General features: G+C 48.3%; 1 long non-coding RNA gene across 7 annotated transcripts; it reads left to right on the top strand.

Annotated features, from left to right (window-relative positions):
* The first annotated feature begins 186 nt into the window (after positions 1-186).
* Positions 187-7,657, top strand: LOC142021182 (uncharacterized). 7 transcript variants are annotated; one of them, XR_012647613.1, is made up of 8 exons: positions 187-662; positions 3,119-3,242; positions 3,610-3,726; positions 4,026-4,162; positions 4,991-5,112; positions 5,826-6,144; positions 6,290-6,393; positions 6,689-7,657. It is a non-coding gene; the product is annotated as an uncharacterized LOC142021182 (long non-coding RNA). The 7 variants fall into 7 exon arrangements; XR_012647614.1 differs by having other exon boundaries at positions 3,610-3,767; XR_012647615.1 differs by lacking the exon at positions 187-662 and adding an exon at positions 1,929-2,250.
* Positions 7,658-13,265: the final 5,608 nt, after the last annotated feature.

Here is a 13,265-nt window from a genome sequence, read left to right as displayed (position 1 = left end):
TGCTAATGAAGCGCTGAATATGCATGTCAGCGCTTCATTAGTAAACTTCGAAATGGCCATTTGCATGGCCATTTCGAAGTTTGGGGCACGTGTAGACGTAGCCCATGGGAGATGGAGTCAGCAGTCAAATAGGCACCAGCAAGTCTGTCCTATTTGCGGGCGAGGACCAGCGGGCCGGAAGCGGAAGTTGCCCTGATAGGGTGCTGGTGGCTGGAGACCGTATCTTCCCACGTGTAGCTCGGGTGCCAGTAACGCTCTGCACAGACAGGCTGTCTGATGTCCGGACTTAGTAGGAAGTGACGTATGGCTCTGACGTCATGTGGGCGGGATCTAGAGCTGATGGCGTCTGCTGCCCTTGCTGCCGCTATCTCGACGTCTTTCCCCAGCGTCCTTCCCGTCCCCCACCCCGCACTCCCTTCTAGGCGAAACTCCGAGCGAGGCTCTGGGTGGACGGGGCTCGCAAATGAGCAGAGACGTGCCGCCGTGGCTTGTGGGAGCTGTAGTGTGCCCTGGCCTACATCTCCCATCAGCCACTGCGGGTCCAGCGGCTTGTCCGAGGCTCGGCGCTTTCTGATTGGCCGGGGGGCTCTTTTCGGTTTACAGCTTCCGATGGCAGAGGGGGCCGGCGACGAAAGTCGTTAGAAGAGGAAGGGGCATTAGCGGTAAGAAGTCAGACTCGGAGCGCCAGGGGATTGGTCCAGTTTTGCACCAGTTCCGCCCGTGGCGAGCGATGCCGCATGGGAGTTGCAGTTTGCAAAGCGCTGCTGGCTCGGGTGCGTTGGGAGCGGCGTACACAAGCTACTGCGTTTCCCAGCTAGGAGCCCCTTGCCCCCCCCCCCCTTGTCTAGCGAACGGTTGAACCCTTCAACTCCCCCATTTCCTCCTTTCCACAGCCAGCCCTCCACCTGCACTCCTTGCCCCTCACTCCCACTCCCTTTTCGTAGCCAATCACGAGCCTCTATCTTCTCGTATTCCCACCCATCTGGCCAGCCGTGGGACCCCCCAGCCCCCACCGTCCTCCCTTCCTTAGCCAACCCCTTAACTTGCATTCCTTCCTCCCATGTAGCCAGCGGTGGGACCTGCAGGCCCCTTCTTCCTTCCCCAGCCAACCCCCAACCTGTACTCCTTCCCAGTCAGCTGTGGGACTCCTCAGCCCCCTTTTTCTTCTCTTCTTTGGTCAGCCCCCAACTCAGACCCCCAGACTGCCTTCTCCTTTTGTCCATTCGAACACCCCTGCCCAGCCTGCACCCACATCAGCACCCTCTCCCCACCCCTATCTGTGGGGCCCTTTAGTTTTCTCTCTCTTCACAACACCTAGCCCACTCCAACCTGCACCCCCAGACCATTAATGTTATCCATCCCTTCCCCTTTCTTTCCCCTACAAGGACCCCCAGCCTGTACTTATCTCTACCCTTTTCCTATCCAGATACCACCTGTGGGTTTCTCAGGTCTCCTCTCCCAGACACCCCCCAGTCTGCCATTTCCTACCCTAACACCACCCCAGTTCATTTCTCTGTTCCTAGGACTTGTTACCCCCAGCTCACCCCCTCCTGCAGCCCAAGCTCTACCTTTTCCCTCATCCATGCATCCACCGGTGAGGCCCCATCAATCGCCGTCTTTCTCTTCAACAATTTCCTGTCCACACCAACTGAAACCCCAATCCCTCTCCTTTATCAGTTGGGTTTCTCAGCCCTCCCAACAACCTGCATCCCTTAACCCTATTCTTTCACTCTTCACGCTTCCATTGACAGGGACCTCAGCCTTCCCAGCCCACCACAACTTATTGATCCATCCCTGCCCCCCACAGCCCAAACCAAACTGTACCCCTCTTCTTTCCTCCATCTGTAGGGTCCCCGGTGCCCCTTTCTCTTCAACCATCTCCAAACTGCATCCCTATCCCCACCCTCCCGCAAATCCAACCCTCCATCTGTGGGGCCCAGCAATCCCTTTCTCTCCTTTATCACCAACACGACCTGCCCCCCACTGTATCCTTGATCTTCCTCCCTTGCCTCTGGGCGCACCATCATTCCTTTTAGGTCATTGCAGCCTGCCCCCAACCAGCACCCATTCACATCCTCCAACCCGCTCCCACATTCCCAGACTTGGGAAAGATTAAAATCACCAGTAAAGCTCTGTGTGCTGGTGATTGATGCTTGCTGTGTCCTGTTCCTCCCTGGCCCCCCCTCCCACCACCAGCTGGGCTTGAAAAGCAGTTGTCCACAGCCTCGGCCAGAAAAGATGATGATAGAGGTGGGTTCAGTTGGCCTTGATATCCTTCCAAGCAGAGATGAGCAGCCCTTAACTTTATGCATTCCACGTAACTGCCTATAACTAAGCAGACAGTGGTTTTGATTGCTCATCGGTACTTGCTCAGCTATACAGGTGAAGTGCTTCCTTGTTCAGTAGAAAGCTCTATGGAATTAAGGCTGGGTAAGAGACATCACTGTGTTATGCATAGTGACCATTTTGGGGGCTTTTACAAAACTTGCTTTCTGGGTTGTATTTCCAAAGGTATTAATGGGAAGATGGTTGAGAGTGGAGAGTAGTAAAATCTCAAGCACTGTAGATAATGGGCAAGAGTCATCTGGCTGGAAGCAGAGCAGATGCCATTGTGAGATATGTGTCTGGTTCGGCAGTGCCTCTGCTCGTGGCCCACCTAGATCCAGGTAGAGATGCTCAGGTTTTTAAGCAGAGCTTCCCAACTAGCAACAAGGGTTCCAAGTCAAATAGGATCTGTTTTCAGGGGCTGTTTGATTTCTCTGGGCTGAAGCAGTGTGTCCTCCTCCTCAGATAGATAGTTGTAGGATGATGACTGCAGTTAGGTTTGGATTAATCCTGTATGTTTTTCACTCTTTCTTCTGTAGTGTGTTGGCCAACACACTCTATTTCTGTCTTTGCTTCTGCTTGTGCTGTCTCCTGCCACAAGATGTGGGTAGGCATTCTAGGTGTGCATTCCCACAGGCATGGGCTCAGAGGAGATGGGGAAATAGGGAGGAACGGGCAGCAGAGTGCGACTGATAGATGGGGGAGGTGGGGAAGCATGAAGGCAAGATTTTACACACCAGTAGAGCTTAGTGTACTAATAGTTCATGTTTGGCTTTTTCTCCTCTGCTTGCAGGAGACTCATCCAGGATTCTCTGCCAGATGAGAAGCTGGCGGAAGTGAATCTCAGCAGCCTGGCTGTTCTTCTAAGGAGATGTACACAATCCTTAGTTTTCCACTGTCCTCATAACTGGCTGTGTGTGAGTGGTCAGCTTTCTGATTTATTTATCTGTACTCACTGTAAGTTTCTTGACAAGCTGTAAGCTTCCCATTTGTCAATGTTGTTGTTAACTCTGCATGTGCTGTCTCTCACAGAACGTGGGCAGGCATTCTAGTTGATCTTCCCCACAGGTAAGGTCTAGGGAGGCATGGTAAAGTAGAAAGGAACACACACAGTGTGGGATAGGAGACATGAGAGTGAAGCTCTGATATTATTGATTGTCTCTGGTCAATGAGTGGGGCTAATGGGCATGGGAGAGAGGGGCAGAGATAGAAGCAAGATTTCTCACAGCGATGTAGATGAGTGTGATGATGTTCATTCTGATCTTTTTTTTGCTGCACTTTTAGAGGAGTCACCCAGTAGCCACATCCAAAGGAGAAGCTATCAGAAGTGGATCCGAGCAGCCTGGATACCCTTCTCAGAAGACACAAGTCTTCAGCTTCCTGCCTTCCGCATAACTGGCAGTGAGTGGTCTGTGCTCTGAATTCCTCATCTGCACTGGCTTGTAGGTTCTTTGACTTTTCTCCTGAGTGGGCAGGGGAGAGTGAGCAATAGAGTCTGTAGAAGGGGAAATAGTGTGCAATGCAGAGTGACTGATTCGGGTGTAGGGGTAATAATCACCTTTCTATTTGGAGTCCTACAGTGGTAATGAGAGGGAGTGGTGGTGTCGAGCGGTGAGCCAGTCATGAAAAGCAGAGCTTATGTGATATTGCCAACTGAGATCCTAACTGGCTTGTATGCTTTCTTGTGCTGTGTTGAGTAGCAAGGGAAAAGAAGTAAAGCGTCAGTCCACTCTTGTGACGTAATGGAAAGTGTGTGACAGTGGCAAGCCCATGAGCATTATCGATGCAAGACGAGAGCTGTTCTGCCAGGAGTGGAGAAGCAGATGCTTTCGCTAAAGTAAGTACCTGTTTTGGAGAGAGCTCTTCTTGTGGCCTGTCTGGTTTCAGATAGGGATGCCCCATTAGCTAGGGCTGGAGTTATAAGCAGATCTTCCTAACAAGCAATGCTGGTTATGAGCGAGGTCTTAGTTTTAAAGGACTGCTCATTTCTCTGGCATAAGCTGTGTACGCTCTTCAGCAGCTAGATGTATGTAGGATGGTGGCTCCAGGTGGTGAGATGCTTGTTTTCCCCACACATCTTGTTCTGTCCATCTGCCTTCCCTTGTGTGTTGGCCAACATAATCTTTTTCTCTGTTTCCTCTGAGTGTAAGAAAAAAGAAAAATTAGTCATGTAGCACTTTAAAGACTAACAAAATAATTTATTAGGTGATGAGTTTTCATGGTCAGATGTGCTTCTTCAGACCCAACTTCATAACTCTTTTTCAAGATCTGAAGAAGTGGATCTGACCCATGGAAAATCATCACCTAACAGATTATTTTGTCAATCTTTTAAGTGCTAACTGACTGCTTTTTTGTTTTTGGTAGGATACAGACTAACATGACTACTTCTCTGTAACTATTCCTCTGATTGTAGTATCTCCTACAGTATTCCATGCATGCATCCTCACTGGCAGAATCTCGGGAATCATGGGGAAGTAAGAGGGGACATAAATCATGCAGGGTAGGGGACAAGAGAGCAGAGCTTTGCCATTGATGACTCATTCTCTGTTCACTGAGTAGTGCTGATATGGATGTGAGAGGGAGGCAGAGATGAAAGGAAGATTTCACGCAGCAGTAGACTTCAGTGTAATGGTAACTCATGCTGGCTTTTCTGCTGCCCTTGCAGAGGCATGCAGGAGCCCTGGCCAGAGGAGAAACTGGCAGAAATGGATCTGTGTCTCCTGGGCATCCTTCTAAGGAGATACGAACAGTCTTGAACAGCTTTCTGCCTTCCTCATAACTCTGTTGGTAAGCAATCAATTTTTTGATATCTAGCCACAAATCTAGCTTGAAGGAAGGGATTGGGGGAGGCTTGAAATGATCATGGGGTTGTTTGTGACCATGAAGTGGTTGGGGGGGTTGACAATGTATAGGCAGCTAAGGAAGGGTTTTGGGGTGATGTACACTGTGAACATGGTTCAGTTGCCCTGCTATAGAACTAGAACCAGAAAGCGATTTGAGGGACAGTGATCAGTAGCTAAGTGGGAAAGAGTTTGGGTGATGAGTGTGCGCACAGTGATTGGGTGGTGGGGGAATGGTATAGCAGTATGTCAGATAAGGGTTGAGGTCATGCACACAATGTTTACAGGAGGTATTTGGGTGGTAAAGCATAGCTAGTTGCAGGGCGGGGAGGGAATTTTTTTGGTGACAGTATCTTTCTTCCTCCATAATTGTGGGTGCATAAATAAAGTTGTGCGTTTTTTGTTTTTGTTTTTTTTAAATTTCTCATGTACTCACCATTTCACAGGCGCTATGGAATTGAGTTGGGGAAGGGAAAACAGTCTGCTATGCAGAGTGACTATTTTGTATATATGGGCAATGAACTCCTTTCTAGTTGTAGTCCTGTAGCGATGCTGTGAAAAGGATAGCTGATGGCACTGATCTACTGTGCGTTAGATTCTAGCAGAGGTAATGTAACCTTGCCAGTTAAGATGCTGACTAGTTTATTTCCACTTCTACAGGGTTGAATACAAAGGGAAAAGATGTCAACTGTCAGCTAGTCCTGCCACGTGATGGAAGGAGAGTGAGGGTAGCCAGTCCATGAGAATCTTCAATGAAAGGCAAGAGATATCAAGCTGGGAGTGGGGCAGCCACAGCTGTGGTTGAGAGATCTCTGGTGTGGAGAGGGCTCTGTTCGTGGCTCCCCTTGCTCCAGCTTGGGATACTTGCCTAAGGCTAAGGCTGTAAGCAGTAGACTCCTAGTAGGACCTCATCCTTGTTTTTAACTCCTCTGAGTCTAACCCAGAGACTTTCAACCCATCCATCTCCACCTCTGTCCAGGTGTGTACATTTTTAATATACAAGGCAACACCATGATGGTGTTGCTTGCCCTCCTCATGTTGCACTCTGTCCTCTAGTGTGTTGGCCAACACAGTCTCTCTCGCTCTTTTTCCTGGCTTCTGTTTTGATCCATATCTGTTCCCAGGACACATGCAGGCATTGTAGGTGTGCATCCCCATGGACAAGGTCTCGGAAATCTTGGAAGTAGGAAGGGACCCGATAGTCTGGGACAGAGCATGCAAAAGCAAGGTACCCACACTGACTTGGTCGCTACTCATCGAGTAGGATAGAATAGATGAGCAAGTGAGGGTTGAAAATACAAATTCACACAGCAATGGAGCTTAGTGTAAAGATGGCTCATACTGAGCTTTTTCTGGGGCACTTGTGGCGGAAACATCCCAGGGGTCCTGACCAGAGGAGAAGCTGACAGAAGTGGGGCTCAAGCAACTTGGACATCCTTCAAAGGGGATATGAACAGTCCTTAGCTTTTTGCTTTCTACATAAGTGGCTGACTGTAAGCAATCCATTTTTTGTATTTTCACAGATTTGAGCGCCTCCTGTTTGGACATGAGTCCTCGTGGTGCTAAGTGTGGGGAAGTGTTAGCCAAGGAACGGCCAATTGGGGTACTACTTAGTACCGGAAGGAGTCACTTTTCATCTGTCTAACTGCTAGGACAGACTGTCCTTTTTCCAGCAGGCAGCCAGGGTGGCTGACGGATGCCCCAGAAGTCTGCCCCTTGGCAGGCGGCCAAACTCAGTGCTCAGTTTCCAGCACACTTGTACCACTGATCCCAAGGGGTTAATTAGCCAAAGCTGGCTAAGGTCCTTTTTGGTGGTTTGACTCGACGCAATTACTGGAGGAAACCAGGCGTATGCGTAATGGTTACTATGACTTGTTACAATAAATGGTTTACCATGTAAGAGATGTAAACTTACAGGTGACTTGGACTACTAAGCTTATCTTTAGTTACCACAATACAAAACTTAACTTTGGTTACAACAACAACAAATTGGATTTTATAACAACATTAATTCAATATAACTAGCATATTAAACATGCAGAAAAGAATACTTAGCAGGTATAATTCTCACCCCTGCATAGTCTGACTCTGGCGTCACTAGTGTCTGTCACTCAATCCGTCAGGAGGAAGAATAGGAGAAGGGCATCCCCTTACCTCGGCAGGCAAAGGCCCATCCTGACCGGCAGGTTAGGCTATTGCTGCTCAGCTTGTGTCTGCTGCCAGGCCTTACTTTATACCCCCTGGTTACGTACACCCTTCCTTATCTGAAGACACCAATTGTGCTGGTACATTTTAGAGATGCCAGTCTCAAAAGGCAGTTACTAGTTAATTTACACTTGTTAGGTGAATATAACCGAATGTTAGCCAAATCATTGACAGGACCTTCTTTTCTCATGGGTGTAGGATTCCTCTCCTGGAACGTTGTGTGGGCGTATCACTTATCAGTACTGTTGAAGGGTAGCTCAAGGCCCCCCGTTCCAGGAACAGCCTGCTTGTCCCCTTTATCTATTTTTCTTGTGCTTCTCTTGGTTTAGACCACGTAGCACATCTGTGCTTTGAAGTAGTTACAGTGAAGGGGGGGGGGGTGTTGTCTGGCTACAGGAAGGCACCATAATCTGCAATGCAAAGTGAATATTTTGGATGGAGGTGCAACAAATTCCTTTCTAGTTGTAGCCCAGTAGCAGTAAGGGGAAGGTGGGGTGGAACCCCAAGTTATGTTAAATACCAGAAGAGGTTACGTGAGATGGCAGGCTGAGCTGCTAACTGGTTTGGTGTTTCCCTTTTTGCTGGGTTTAGTAGCAAGGAAAGAAGTTAACTGAGTCTACAACCATCACATGATGGAAACAGCAACAGCAGCAAGTGTGTGAACATTATCAGCATGAAACTAGCTCAGCTCCCAGCTGAACAACTGTAAGTGTTGGGTTTGTAGAGGGGTCTTCTCATGGCCCAATTGGCTCAAGGGAGGGACACTGTGTTAGAGATAGGGTTAAGTGGAGATTACAAGGGAGACAACTTCACCATTTACAGGGGCTGCTCATTCCTTTGGGTAGGACTTGTGTGTTGTCCTCAGCAGCTAGAGGGATCTTGGAGCACAAGTTTTGGCAGTGAGTTGCTTGCCATCCTCCCATGTGTGTCTCCTCCTTTTTGTCCTCTAGTGTGTTGGCCAACACAATCTCTCTCCCTCTCTCTCCCCCTCTGTCTCTACTTGTGCCATGCCCTTCTATAGCACATGAGCAGAATCCCTACAGACAAGGTCTCAGGAGCCACCTAGAAGTGGAAAAGCATCTAATCTTGTAGTAAGGTGGAGCTTTTTGCTTTCTGCATAAGAGTGTGAGTAAGTGATCAGGTTATAGGTTTTTATTTCAAAGGTGGTCAGTTTCCTGAAGGGGCATGAGGCCTTATGGTATTGAGAGCATAGAAGGGACAGTTGCTTGCAATGCAGAGAGTGACTGTTTGGGATATAGGTGCAACAGACCCCTTTGTAGTTGTAGCTCTACAGCAATATTGGGAGGGGCAAGGCCCACTGTGTTAGATGTGAGAAGACAAGGTTATGGAACACTGAGTCCCATGGTAACTTATCATTCCCCCTCACACCAACCCAACACATGGTGGATTTAATAGGAAGGGACAAGTAGTCAAGGGTTTAATTCGATCATATGTTGGAAAGAATGAGAGTGTAAACATTGTGTCTTTGATGCATGGAAAGCCAATCACCTGGGAACAGATCAGCCACCAGTATCACTGAGAAGTGTGTGGTTTGGAAGCGGGTTTCTTCAGACTGTCTCGAGTTGGACTTGTATGCAGTGCTTTCCAACTATCAGGAGTGGTTATGAGTTGTCAAGATCCCCATTTCCTCATGCTACTTATTTCTCTTGGCAAAAGTAGACTGTCCTCCTCAGCAACTGGCTAGTTTCAGGAAGATTCGGGGTAGGGGGGTGCTTCCATTCCTCCATATATTTTTCTGTTTAAACCATGTTGGGGTCTCTGTTCATGGACTGGATTTGATATAGAGGGGAGACGGAGTAAGGGATGAAAGCAAGATTTCAGACACCAGCAGAATGTAGGGTGGGTGTGTGTGTGTGTGTGTGTGTGAGGGAGAGAGAGAGTGCACGCACAATGAGGGGTGGTGGGGAAATGGGTATAGCAGTGTATCAGATAAGTGTAGTGTACATTACCCCCAACCCTTACAGGAGGGGTTGGGGTGTGGAAAAGCCCAGCTAGGTGCAGGGGGCCAAGGGATGTTTTTGTCAGTATCATAGGGTGAGTGTGACGTGACATCATGCCTCAGAGTTTTGAAGGGTGTACACTGATCAGGATGGGAGGCTGGGGGTGTGGGTGGGAAATGGTTTTTGTTATGTACAGAGTGATGGCAGGAGTGGTGTGGTACCATATTAGCTAGGGTGGTATACACCTTGGATGAAGCATACAGTGAATATTGGGGTGGCACCAGGGAGGTTGAAGAGGGTTTAATAATGCACCCAGTAAATAGGGTTGGGGTGTGTGTGTGTGTGACTACGGCAATGCGCCGCTGGCTGGAGAAGGGTGGGTGAGGTAAACAGCCATCAGAGGGGTAACTCAGTATGGTAAAGGTAAGGGAAGTGTTAGGGTGATGAACCCAGTTAGGATTAGGGCTATTACACCCAACGTCCCCATGTGAGGTGTTTGGAGAACATACTGGTAAGTGTGGGTGTGTAGTGCAGTATATCAAATGGGGGAAGGGAGAAGGCAATGCACAGTGATCATTAGTTGCTGCAGTGAAACAGTAACTAGTTGGTGGGGAAAATTTAGAATGATGCATACAGAGCATGGGGCTGGCATGAGGTACCTGCAGTATGGGGGGAATGGCTTTGGTGACGCACCCTGTCAGCATGCTGCAGTTAACTGGGGAAAGCCTTTCATGTTCCCCTATCACTGCATAAATCACCCAACTATTGCAGGATGTATTAGGCTGCTGCATACAGGGCCATGGGTGAAAGATTTGTCTTAGGCACTCAAAAGATTTGGTGAAGCAAATGGGTGATGTATATTCTCCTAGTGGTGGAAGCATGTGAATGCAAACAGTTAATGGGGAAAGATTTGGGTGGTGCACAGTCACTGTTGGAAGAAGGATTGGGTAATACATATTCAGCTGTTGGAGGAAAGCTTTGGATAATATGCACTCCACCACAGGTGTAAAGGTTTTGTGGAGGCCCCCATAACTATGGGGGAAATATTTGAGCAATGCACACTAGGCTATTGGGGGAAGGATTTGGGTGATGCCGTCCCTCCCACTTCCGTTGGGGAAGGGTTCGGCGGCGGCACACTCGGTCGTTGAGGGAAGGCTTTAGGGAATGCACACATCCTTTCTGTGGGGGAGGGATTTGGGTGATGCGTATCTCCCCACTTCCGTTGGAGAGAAAGTTCAGAAACGCACTCTCGTCCGTCGGGGGAACGAGTTGGGTGATGCACATTTCCCTTTTCCGTTGTTGGGGGACTCGGCTGATCCACATTGTCGTTGGGGGCAGGATGTTTGTGATGCACACAGTGACAGGTGAGGAGCGGAACGTAATAGTTAGCTGGGGAAGGGTTTTTGTGACTCACACGGAATGTACGGCTGGGTGCAGCGGAAGTAGTTCTGGGAAGGGTTTTGTAATGCAGACAGGATGCGCGGCTGGGTTTGGCGGAGGTAGTGCCGGGAAGGGTTTTTGTGACGGTCATAACGCGCGGCTCTCATGTGGGATGTTGTTGAATAGGAAGCAACATGCTTCACTGACAAATTCAACCTGGCGGATTCATGCATTATTTGATTCTGTGGTCCGTGGGAGTTCTTCAGGAGTCTGTTATGCTGGCTAGCTGTACCGAGACAGGGCAGCACACAGAGGGAATACGTACGTGCCGGTGAACCACTGAACATATCTGACAGACTATCACATTGGTAAAAACTGTCAACACATCTGATGACCAATTATGAACTGCAATATAATAAAACTTATCAGTCAATTACGTGTGCTGCTAGACTGTAAATGTAGGCTTTAATCATTTTAGCAGCGCTGTTTACCAAAAAATAGTGAAGCATCACTTGAGGGAGTGCAGCTAAAGGATTCTTATTTTCTAATAGCTTAATGATGTTGGAACAAAGTCGCAGGACGCTTTTGTTATATGCGTTGCTGGTGAAGTCTGCACTGCCAGACAATAGATTACAATTGATCATATAGATTATTGGTGGGGGGACGCTATGAAATGGGTGTCATCCAAGCCTGGATAAGTCCTAGCAACAAGATAAAATGAGCACAATAAGCCAGTCTGAAAAACAGCAGAGTATGCCTGTGACCAGGAAAAATACTGCAAGGTGAGTATACCTGCCAGGACATGGGAAAGTGGGGTGAGCGAGAGCCTGGGAAAAGGAGGTGGTGAAGGCCGAGTGAGGAAGAATAAGGCAGCCTTGGAAGAAAGCAGCCTGAGAAAGATGAGCTCAGCTCAGCATGAGAATGTAACTGCAAGACTGGTTTGAGCCAGAAGATTCAAGTTTCCATATCTGTGTACCTATAATGGAACAACTGTCTGGGAGTCTTTACTTTGTTCTTATTGAGAACTGGTTGCCCCATGCCTTTTCTCCCATGGCCATGTTAAACAAAGCACTTCTGTTAGCCACAGAGTGATCCTGTCTGAATTTCTCTATCACCTGCACAGTTTATAGAACATCTTATTTCTAATGCCGGTGTTTTTCCCTAACAAGTTGCTAGAACAAAGCAGACGATAACATTTATGTTGGATAGGATGGATGATCTGTCTACAAGGGTAGTGATGGGTCCTCCATACTGGCATATTCAGAGGTCCTTATCTAGACAGATGAAGCAGAAGATGTTAACAGCATAAAGCAATAACATATTTGTTTTACGTACACGTCTGGGGTGGCAGAGGAGAACACACCATAATTAGGTTCTCATTTGCAGGGCCTCACCATGGAATGTGGTTACTGAGGCAACTATCCCACCCTTCAGCCTCCAAGGTCCTGCCCAAGCTGGGACACCCTTCCCTGGGTCTTGTGCATGAGATTGGGGGCGGGGGGGGGTGCAGCAAGGGCTATATCTGTTCATGCTAACTGGGTTTGTGTAACATAGGATTATAGGGCTGCTCCAGACTTTAGGAACTGAATAGGGGAGTCTTTAGCACAAACCATGGTCTGCCTCTTGAATTTTCACCCTACAATGATAACTTCTGTGTCCCCTTCTTCTGGGTGGAGGCAGGAGCTGCTCTGGCTAGGGTCAAAAGTCAGGGGGTTCCTTTCCATTAGTACAATACAACATGCTAAAGCCCCATGTAACCTGGGAAATGTACCCACCACCCTGCACATCTGAGAGGCAAGGCTTCCTCACAAGTGAAGAGTCTGAGTCTAGAAAAGAAACTTTTAATAACAGCTGGGAAGTCAGCTGATGTTGCAGAACACCTACTGGCTTCATAGACATAAATGTTCCACTGATAGTTGCTGCCTTTGGTCAGAGCAGACGCAAAATTGACAAGTGCATCTGAACAGTTGACTTCTTATCTTTGGGCAAGGAGAGATAAAGAGGTACGTCACTCACCCCGAAGGCTGCTGACCATGCACTTGTTCTCTACTGCCACTCTGCCATGTGCTGTCTTCTACCTTTTGGCTGTGCTTGCTGGTTATCAGTTTGTTACTTTTCATATTTGTGCAGGCTGGGCAAAAACGGTATGCCATCTCAAATGATTTCAGGTACCTGTGCTTTTATCTCTTAGGAAGGGTAGAAAAAACACAGCTGCTACTTCAATTAAACTGGTTTTGAAGAGAAAACGGGTCAAGATAGTTCAGGCTGCATAGCTTATTGTAGCCAGACAGAGCCCCCCCCCCCCCCCCGCCTTTTGCTCTACTCCATCTTGCCTTCCCTAGGTGCTTCAGAGCACAAAAGGGTTAAAAAGGAATAGCCCAGCCCTGGAATGCCCAATAGCACAGATGGGCTTATCTTAGCCATGGCCTTTGTCGCTCTGGAGCAAAGCAAAGAACAATGGGCTAATTAACAGCTGGGCCTCAGACTGCCCTTGGCTAATTACCATTAGTTGATTCACCCACAGGGTCCCAGACAGGAGGAAGAATCTCCGGCC

The sequence above is a fragment of the Carettochelys insculpta genome, chromosome 15 (assembly GCF_033958435.1).
Source record: "Carettochelys insculpta isolate YL-2023 chromosome 15, ASM3395843v1, whole genome shotgun sequence".
Taxonomy (NCBI): domain Eukaryota; kingdom Metazoa; phylum Chordata; order Testudines; family Carettochelyidae; genus Carettochelys; species Carettochelys insculpta.
The sequence above is the reverse complement of the archived record's forward strand: the minus strand, read 5'-3'. Positions and strand labels throughout refer to the sequence as shown.